The sequence below is a fragment of the Anopheles bellator genome, chromosome 1 (assembly GCF_943735745.2).
Source record: "Anopheles bellator chromosome 1, idAnoBellAS_SP24_06.2, whole genome shotgun sequence".
In the NCBI taxonomy this organism is placed as follows: Eukaryota; Metazoa; Arthropoda; class Insecta; order Diptera; family Culicidae; genus Anopheles; species Anopheles bellator.
The window spans coordinates 28,907,718-28,918,694 of NC_071285.1; positions in this window are offsets into that span (position 1 = coordinate 28,907,718).

Here is a 10,977-nt window from a genome sequence, read left to right on the forward strand (position 1 = left end):
CTAACTCGTTGACTTAATCATAAATTTTTTTTTAAATAAAGAAAGATAAATTAATAAAAAACATTTGGCCCGCGAAATAGACATATAGGACCCAAGTCTTATGAAATAAATATTTAAACTCATGGAAAGCATTGCATCACATAATTATGAAGTTCGTGTTTGAAGTTTTACAACCTCATTATTCTTTAAAAAAACGGGTTAACATTTTATTCAAGTTATAGTAATAGCACTACAGCAAAGTCCATGAACTTTCACGTATAGTAATATCCATAGCTCAAGGTGTTGCTATTGACGATGTCTCTGGTATCTAATCTAGGGAATACTACGAGTAGAGATTGATGAAACCTTTCTCAAAACTCTGAAGATCGTACCTCAAAAGGATCACTGTAGACAGTACGTTATGTACCATCGCAAGTCGCCTAACATGCCAAAAACTGCTATGCTACCTGCCATCCAAGTCGCACCATAGCTTTCGAATCACCTCTTAATTTAACAAAACTGTTAACAATGCTTCACGCTTAATCATGACCCGAAAAGTTACGAAACTGAAGTAGACATTGTAAAACGAAGGATGAAGTGAAAAGCGCTACCTAATGCTTCAGCGACCAATATCAACTTACATTCCAACTTACAAACGAGGCTCATTCCGTTGTATTATTGCCAAAGTACAGTTTAAACAAAACCTCCCAAAACAATGGTTTTCCGGGGGGAAAAGCGTCTCTCTCTCGACGCTCAGCTTCAGCTCAGTTCCGTCCACCCGGCCGCCCGACGATTGACCGATCAGCTGGAAAACGGATCCGTTTGGTTTCGATTTTCCGAGCAGCAGCGAAAATGCGGCAGCTTTCGTCGTGACCGAGCACCCTGTTTTTCGGAACTGACCAACGCAAACAACATTGCGTATTCTACGCAGCCAGGCACGGCACGTGCCCGTGTGCGGGCGACTGTGTTTGTGAGTGTTTACCGGAAACTCGGTGCGTGGTCCGATGCGCTTTGTAGATGCAAAAATTCGGACCCCGTGTGTTTATGTGGGTCGACTATGCTGCGGGGCGGCCTAATGTAACCGGCTTGCTGCTCGCTGCGTCGCTTCCTAGGATCCGGCTTGCCCTTTGACTGCCCGGCCCGGGCCAACAACAGCATCGGTTCGGGTGGGTTCCGGCCAGGCCAGACGCCCCGAGGGGCCAATGCTGGCAGACTGGCTGCAGACCGCAGAGCATGATCGGAGTGGTGGTGATGGTGAAATATGGATTAGCTTTTTCCCGCCAACGGAACGACGGCGAACGATGCAACGGATGCAGACAGGTAGGTACGCCACCGGTGCATGCGCTCGGTGCATCGGACCGGTGCGGTGCGACCCTTTAACTGGACCATGAAATGCAGCCACCCGAAGCGTAAGGTACCTTCGAATCGTACCAAGGTAAACATGCCCATGCCTTCCGATGCTGCTGGCCCGATCATTGTTCCGCTGCGGCCGTTGTTGTGCCGACCCGACCACCACTGACGGGGAATGGCACTGACTTCATTTACGTACGCTCAGCTCCATCGGTGTGTGTTTAGCGTGCATGTTGGAGTCGCTACTGCAGTAACGCCCAAGACCCCTCCTGCAGTGCAGAGGCGCCGAGCGGCTCCGGTGGCTCGGGGGCTGGGGCTCGAAAACCGGGAAGAAGGATAATGAGCGGGAGCCGAAGAGGACTCCGCTCGAGAGGGTGCTACGTGCTAACGACGAGTCTTCGAACGAACGAACGCAGGGTTCTTGCTTCAGGAGTGTAACTTTTGGTTCTTTTTGGAGAAAAATTCGGACCTAATTTCTGGTTTTCGGTTGGCAAGGACCAAGGGAAGCGGACCAACCGTGGTTTAATGAGTGGTAACGGGCACCGAACTCGGGACAATCGTTTAACATTTTCGTATGTCCAAAACTAAAGTTAAATTATGCAATCAGTCGTATACTAAATTTAGTTTTAAATCTTATCATCGTGGGTTAGTGTAACTTAGAGCTGTCTTCAAAGCAGCGTATTTTTGTGAAAAATAAATACAAATCATTAAATAAATACAATTGGTTAAGGGTGGAGATTTAAGATAAATTTATACTACGTAGATGTGTGTTATAATTTTTTTTATTATTATTAATTGGTTCGTATATAAACTTCTCTATAAAAGTTAAATAATTCTAAGGCGTTCCTATAGGTGTTCGTCTATGAATCGTATATGGCCTTATTTGATACTAAGCCCTTTTTTTGTAAATTTAATGCCGGTTTCTACGTTTGATAGGTTTATATGAGAGTAGAGCCAAAGACATATTTGGATTTGGATTTTTTAGACGCCTCAATTCTACTCGTTTAAATTTAGCAACTTAGTATGTTCTAACGACCACAACTGAAACTAATAATAATAATAATAAATATCTATATTTCTATAAATTGTAGAATCCAATATTTTACTAATATTTAACAGTACATCAAGGCATCATTAGGCATCAACATCTCGTCTCATCTGTAAAACATCTGACATCTGTAAAAAGAGGAAAGAAAATGCTTTTCCACTATTTAAAACTTCAACTATGAGAAGAAATTCTTACATCAATTGGTCCCATGATTACAGAAAACACTGCACTGGCTACAGAATTACTGCAGTGATTGAACGGCTCAAGAGCTGAGGAACTTGTACACTTGATGTACTAGTGGCGCCACTCGAACCGCTTCCAATCGACGACACCTCAAGTTGATCCATCGCCGAGCCTAGAGCCTTTTTTGCTAGATCAGAATGGAAAGTCTTTGGCGCAGTACTTCAATTCTGAACGGGATTATGCAATGTGTAGGCTGTCGACTCAGTGACATAAAGACGGTGGCTAGCCAGCATTTCATACGAAATCCACATCGAAATTTAAATTCAATTCAATGAAATTTCCCATCGAGCTTTCTTTATACAAACAAAAATCCGTTAGTTATTTGCAACATCGCGAGGTTCTGCGTGGGATTGGAATGAGCTGCAAATTAGTCGCGTGTGCTATGTCCGGTGTTAGTGGTCCCTCCACTAGCGGATCGAACCCACAATCAATCGGCAAATCATATCGCTAAACCTTTCTAACTTGGACCTGCTAATGACCAAAGAGGCCGCCGCCGGCCTCAGCGATTGGATTTCTCCGCGCTTATCTGCCGCCCCCGGCAGAGGCCGGTGAGGTCCGGAACACGACCGGTTCTGGTGGCACCATTTGCGGCGGCATGTTTTCCTTTTTTCCCGCACCGCGCCCGTTACCGCAGAGTGTGCTAGAGGCGCAGGTGAGCAACTCCAGTACTCCAGCAGAACGGGGCTGCGACTGCATCAACCTACCACCAACCGACCAACAACAATGAGCGCGTAGAGGGCTCTTCCGTGGCCGAAGGAATTCGAAGAGATGCTACGCCGGCATGCTGTTGACGGGATAGCGGCCCACCGTCGACTGGCTCGGAAAACCCGACGTCCCGAAGGGTTTCGGTGCCACGAGCCGAAGTCGGCTCGCCCGTCGGCGCATGCCCCGGTGCCATCGGGATGCTCCTGGCTGGAAAGCCACCCGCGGAAGGCCGCGGAATTCCGGCAACCTGTTGCACCTTCACTGCCGGGCCGGTGCCGGTGTCATTTACACACGCCGTCGGTACGATTATTGCCGCCGCGGGAGCGGGAACCGGGAAAACTTTCGGAAAATGCACGGTATTTGGGGCGGAATATCCAAAACAATGCTGCGACGATACGGTGGGTCGTACAGTTCGTGGCAAGTTATCAGCAGAAGGCGTCTTGTGCAACTATTAATATTAATTTCACAAACTGTGAAGCTGGTTCCGTATTAATTCAACCCGCGTGAAAAAATGTAATTTTATGTAATGAAACTTGAAATAAAAAGTATAGATAAATCGCAAAAAAATTTATCGAGCTTTTGGTAAGCAGAGTCGTAAGCATCAGGTGTCTAAATACAAACCAGTACAATACGATCTTACGATGATGCATATAGTTTATAATTATGTTCTATTAAAAACGGGCTCAACTGTAACAAACAACAAATTAAAGTGTTTCACTCAAGTTGCTGCTCTACCAGATTTGGAATTGACTTCTGTCACTTTGAAACTAATTAAACGATGCCCAGAGGCGGATCAACTACAGATGAGCCACCATTGTATGGCTGGTTTAGTATAATGTCAATCTTCTTAGAATCTGAAATGGCTCTAGGTTAAAGAAATGATGATAAAACCAATGTTAACTATCATACTTAGATTGAGCAAAAAATCCGAATGTAAATAGAAAACAAGTAGTACCGAGTTTTGGCTAAGCAGGATCATAAGAGATAGTCCAATAAAGGACAATACAAAATTCACAGTCCATCAGTTTTGAAGGTAAAATTAAAAAAAAGAATGAAAGAAAATAAAGTAAAAAAAAATAATGTAACAGACTGTCCTTAGAGACTGTCCCTTAATCAATTAAAATTGTAAAGGACTTCGGAAAAGATAGCGCATCCCTTAAAAATTCTATAAAATTCAAGTCTCAATCACAAAAAAAAACTATACATAAGTCAGGAAGTGTAGTCCAATCTGAGATTTGTCTCCCTTTTTTTTCTTTTTGGTCTCATTAATACTAAACCGAAGGGTTGTATCTAATTTTTAAATACAAGGCAACAATACATCAACATACTGACCAGTAGAGCTTAAAAGTGGAATGATTTTGTCGTTTGATAACTTTACCACATTACAGAATAGACGTAGCAGTAAAGAGTTGACAACAGCCTGCACTGAAGCATCGAGGGATCAAATGACATTAAAAGATGTGAAAAATTTGGAAATATTACTAATTACTCAAGAAAGGATATTGGAATCTGTGATAAAGTGATGAATTGATCAACCCTAAAAGGTGACAGAAGCTCGTGTCGCCGTTAAATGAAGCTCTAATGGAATACCACTATGAGATCAACCGTATTTGAACAAACAAATGCTGAAACATATTTTACATTTCACAACTCAACGTTCGAGCAGTGAAAACTTTACATTTGTTAAGTAAAAGTTTGTTAACCGTCAGTCTGGGCAAAACAGCCTTTTATCCCTCAAGAAAAAAAACCGACAACCCGCGGGATCCGCGTTGCGTTGCCAGGCCTATCGGAAACATGCCACGATAAGTCGGTGCTCCCGCCGCACAACGGCTGATGCGCATCCCTCCCGCAATCCCGAACTTTCTTTACCACGCGCACCCACCCACCAACAAACAGTGCCGCTGCTGTCATGTTTGCCGAGAAGGTGTTCCTTGCCAAGCGACGGCACACCGGGACGCTGGCCGTAGCAGCACATTCTACGCATACGCCCGCTGAAAGGCCCGCTATTTACGGACCCCTTCACCGAGGAAGGAAGGGGCTTCCGGGGCACACCCACCCGCAATCGAAGGATGGCCAAATGGATTCCCTTTCGAGGCTGGCTCGCTGGCAACAACACAACGGCCTGGGCTAGCGGGGCAACCGGTTCTGCGGAGCGCCAAGAGTTTCCCATGCTTTCCACCGCACTTCGGTACAGTCGACCGGGGAGAGACGGGAGGTGGGGGTTTCCTTGGTCCTCTCCGGCGGCCCAACGAACCTGTTCGTCCACCTACACCATTAATCTCGGTGGGCGAGGGATGCGCGCCCGCGCGCGCACGAGGAACCCGAACTGCGCCAACGGAAAACGGGGTTTGATGATAAGTAAATAATTTTATCCACTTTTCCATTTTCCATCCACCCGCCCTGGGTGGACGCCGTTCTTTTCACCTCGTTGACCTCGGCTGGCTGGGCCGGCTCCACCGTGTGGCGCTCGGCCACTGTCTCTTTCGCCGGAGCCGGAGCCATCGTCTGTCAGTCGCAGGATAAGCAATCTTCGGCAGGGAGGGCGCTAGTCGAAAGTCGGAGAGTGTCTCCAAAAAGTGCAGAAACACCACGTTAGGGGTGGGGTGTGAGTGTGTGAAGATTATGTCCTCGGGGTGGGTGGCTAGGGTGTGTGTAGGGCGCGATGGTCATCATTAGCATTAAAACGGCACTTTTCGGATGGTCGGGCGGTCGTGGCTCTGGCGTGGCGGTTGGGTTGGGTTGCACCGTCGATCGCCGATCCATTCGAATCCATCAGCAACCAACGCCAACAACAAGAGGCCATCGTCGTCGTCGAAGTCGTTGTCAGTGGCAGACGGCATCTTCGCCAATCTGCGAACCCTGGAACCGGTTCTGCTTCGGAGCTTTTCCCGACGCATGGACTTTTACCCGCGGCTGACGACACGGACGGGCGAGGACTGGTACCAATGCTGCGCTGGCTGTGCCCTAGGGTCAATGTCGACGGGACTCCTCGTGCCGCTGCGATCGTTGTGCCTACCGCTCGTTTACGACTCCGTTGATATTTCCAGCATTTTCGAAGCTCAGCTGTTTTCGGCGGAGATCGTTAATCATCGCGGTACCGTTCCGGTCTACCGATCGATCATCTGCCGTGTGACTTTGGCTGTGAAGTGCAGCGGTGCTGATGGCAGGTACCGGAACCATTGCTGTGGTATCGCAGTGCAGCATAATGATTTGATGAGTTTGTTCAAGCACCACTCCTCAGATGCTTACGAGGCGCGAATCCTAGTAAATCAGATACGTCTGCTTCGAAATATGCTCGATGGTAGTAATGCAGAAACTCTTAGGCTCTTTCATGTCATCTCGGATTCTACTCGTACTTTCAATTTTAAGTTGATAGCAACCGATTATTTAAAAAGAAGCCGTTATCATTATTATTGTGTATCTTTAAGTCGTTTGGTTCTAAACATTTTAATGTACCATATAAAAAAGTACTAGGTAACGTATCCTATTTCAACGAACCTTTTGTATTTTAAACATGTGCCTAGCCAGAGAATCACCCAATAATGATCTGATCGAATGATTTGTGGAGCTGTTATTGGCCTGTGGAACAATGTTGAGCTTTTTTCAAGCATCTGGCGTTAAGTTTGAAGCTTTTATCAATCACTCACAACGAAAATAATGTAGTGCAGAGTAGCAATAGCTTCGAGAAAATCAATAACAAAGTCAAAAAAATTCAATTGCGAACATAATTATGTTAATTTCGCAGAAACAGGAATGTAACAATATCAGTTTCTAAAGTTTACTTTTCTTAGTAAAGCATTAAAAGAACAATAATCAATAATAATCAATATAAATAAACAATCATTTCCGGCAAACGATGGAATTTAAATTCGGTTTAAACATATCTACAACACCACTGCTTTAACGTGGCAACAACACTTACAAAACAGCTAAAAATCGCGGTCCGTTTGTGTCCAAAAATGCACAAGCGAACGACTTCTGCATCAAAAGACATCAACGCCACCGACAGCGACGAACCCAACGTTCGCGATCGGATGCTGCTCTCGGGTGCCGTGCGTCTTTAGTGCGTTAGAGAGAGAGTGAGAAAGAGAGTGAGAGACTCCCACCTACAGCGTGCGTTCTCTCTTTCACTCTTTCCACCGCTAACCGGTAGCCGTTTGCTATCTCGGTAGTTGATCCGCGAACTGCCGATAAGGGACCCCGCGGATCGCGATTTTTGAGTGATGCTCTCTCTCTCTCCCGTGCTCTCTAAGCTGCAGCGATTCCGTTCACTTTCGCTCTCTTTCGAAGCACGGGGTACACGAGCGAGTGAAAGATTGCATCGAATCACTAGTTTGCCCTTCACCACCCGACAGTGCTGTACTGTTCGAAATCGCTCTCTCTCTCTCTCTCTCACACTTGATCGGTGGCGATCGACGGTAAAGCTTCTAACTCCGGGTTGGCGAGCCTTTCGTCCGAGAACTTTCTGCGCTCACTCGCTTCTCATGCTCGCTTCTCATGCTCGCTGCTCATCGTCTCCAGCACGGCTCAGCTGTTCGCCCACCTGCCCACTTTTTCTCACCAACTTTTCTCACCCACCCACAGACCCTTCACTCGACTCGCACGCGCGTGCGGTCCCGAACGGACCTCGAACGCCCGAAGCCGGCCGATCGCCGGCCGACTTAAGCCACCGCCCGCCCGTCGAGACTTCGGCAGCTGCCTTCGACTTCGTAGCGAACGGGGTTTTCTCGGTGCCGTTTTTTTTTCTTGCCGCTTTTGGGTCGTCGGCGCTCTCGGTCGTCGATCGTGTCGGTTTTATTTTGTGCCGCCGCTCATTTTCAGTACTGAGCTGTCCCGCGCGACGGCAGGACGTGTTTCGCGTGTGTGTGCACACAGTCCTTCTTATTGCCTCCCTTCTGACCGGGCTTCGGCTCCGGCTCGCGTGTGTCTGTGGTCCGTCTTCCCGTTCCGGTCCTTGCGGTTCTCTCGTTCTTGACCTTCACAACACACCTTCGCCCTGGCCACGGCCACTACGGTTTGTTTGGGTTCGACTCTTTGTTTTGATTATCGTTCGTGTGGTGGACCGGCGCGTGTTTGGTGTGGCGTGCTGTGGGGTCCTGACACACACTGGGGTTCGTCGCTTCGCCGTGGTTGAAGTTACTCATCGCGAGATTTCGCGTTTCGCGTGGCCACGGTGTGTGGGTGCGTGATGCCGTTCCGGTGCGATCGAGCCGCCGGGGTCGTCGGTGTTTACATCGGCCGTCGGCCGTCTGGGTAGAGAGTCAGACTTCCGGTTCCGGCGGCAGCCAGCGGACCAGCCCGAAGGATGGTGTGCCGATGTCGTGTGGTGCTGACCCAGCGGCTAAAGTGTGCTACCTAAATGTGTATGTGTGATGCTCGGCTGTAGGGCCAAGTGACGTGCGATTACTGTTATTAGCCGGGCGAGCGCGTGAATTAACCTCCATTAAATGGGCCACGTCCCGGTCGGGATACGAGCTTGGAACGGGATCGCAATGTGCGCGCTAGGGAGTGGTACGATGCGTCAGTGCTGAGCTGGGTCGGGTCCCCGACTTTTTGCTCGTCTTTAAGACACCCGAAGATATGCTCAAGTGACCGTTCGGCCGCAGTTTGTAAATAAAGTAGAGAGTGACCTGAGCAGTGCTAGTATGGAGAAGAGTACCGTCCGGCCAGCAATCTGACATAGCCTTCCTCGGACGCCATGGAATACGTGGAATACCTGCCGAGTTGTTGACTTTTCTGCAATGTAAATAGAACGCCACACACCGTCACGGATCAAGGCCAGTATTAGCTTGTAAGGTGAATCCACGACCGCCGAGTGCTACGTTCTGGGCCAAAACCCCCGGTGCATCGGACCCAAGAGTCGCCAAAAGTCCAACAGTTCCGGGAACTAGTCCCAGCGAGGGTTGTGGTGCAAAAAAAGTGTACCGCGAGCGAGTGAGCAAATAGCAACCGGCGGAGCCTCCCAGGCGGATTGGGGCAACGGCGACGACGACGGCGAACCTGCAAACGGCGAACCTGTTTGAAAGGTACGGCACAGGCGGCCGAACCAGTCCTCGCGGGCTTAGAATAATAAAGCAAGCGACTGCAACGGCAAAGAAAGGGCCCGCCGGGGAAGCCTGCACACACGTGCACGCACACGGCCACGCGAGACACGCACGCAGGTACCGGTTATTGGCTGCCGGCCACGACCTGCCACTCTAGACCGGCAGCTAGAGCGCAGCCACTGGGCTCGCTGGGACCTCGAAACGGGCCACTCGCCTCACCTGCTGCGCCGAGGCCCGCGTTCTAGCCCGCAGAGGGCGCAGCCAAAGTGCCGCCGCCAGCCAGAGCTTCCGTGGTCGGCGCGAGCGCGGTGACATACCCGAGCAGCAGCAGCAGCAGTAGCGCCCCCAAACGGGCGTTCTACAAATTAAGGCGCCGAGCTGGAGAAGGGTGCGCGCGAGAGCCTGTGTCTGTGACCAATTAAAAGGGCATTAATGAAAACAACTGTTTGCGGCGTGCGCCCGTGGACATCGGCGGCTACGTACCGGTCCGTACCGGATCTCTGCACGGCACGGCTGCGCGACACAAGCCGCACGGAAGTAGGCGGCGAGCGAGCGACCCGATCGAAGTAGCCTTCGACGCGAAAGGGCTACCGTTTTTTGACAGAGTTCGAGTTCGAGTGGTCTAATTTGCCGGTGCCCGATGTGGAGTGGATCGTCCCAAGTGTCCTGTGTGCGGTGGGTGGGAACGGGTGTGTTTGTGTAAACGCTGTGTGGATGTCCTGGAGCCCGGTTGGAGTGCATCGGCAGTCGGTGTCGCCCGTGCGGTCGTGCTTCGCCCTCATCGAAGGATTCTCATTTTGATACGGCGTACTGGAATTTTAATGGTTTACATGGTAAGTACCGTGGTAGTAGCCAGTGGCCCGAGGGGCCCCTTTGTGCTAGGACTCGGAGTGCTCCCCCTGCCGATGCTGCCATTCTAAATCACGGCCCGGCCGAGTGGGTCTGGAGCAGAACTCGAAGTGGGTCTTTTAGATAGTAACAGTAGCCGTTCAAGGTGCTGCCTCCGAACGGACTGCCTCGTGGTCAAGGTGTCCCGGGGTGAAAGGATCTCTAGGTGGCCCCGGTGCCCCCGGCCAAGGCTCGTTCTCCCGTTGAGGACACGGCAAAATCTCAGCCGCGGCAGGTTCTTCGGCCTCATATCCTTCGCCGGCACTCGTGGCACGGTGCGGCATGGCTTGGCCGCAGCCATTAGCCGCGTCGTGCCCGCGCTCGGAGACAATAAAATACGGCTGTCATTATTAGGTAGCGTTTATCGATGAAATAAAACGGCAAAACCAATCCGTAATTGACAATTGCCACTCTCATTAGGCCCCTCGGCTGCGGCTTTTGCCGTGTGTGGGCTGCGGTTCGGGAAGGGACCGGGAGCGGGGCCGGCACTTGATCTTGAAATATGCATATCAATAATTGAAACGAAACGGAACGTGTCAGTGCCATTATGATGGTTGATAAAGAACAGCGTACTTGACGCGACGGCCCCGCTGGGCGAAGGTCCACCGCCCGCGGGATTTCGTTCTAGAACACAGAGCGAGCGAGCGAGAGAGAGAGAGGTCGAAACCCACGGCCGGCCAGAGGTTCCACGATCTTGATCGCGAGCTGGCCGCCAGCGTT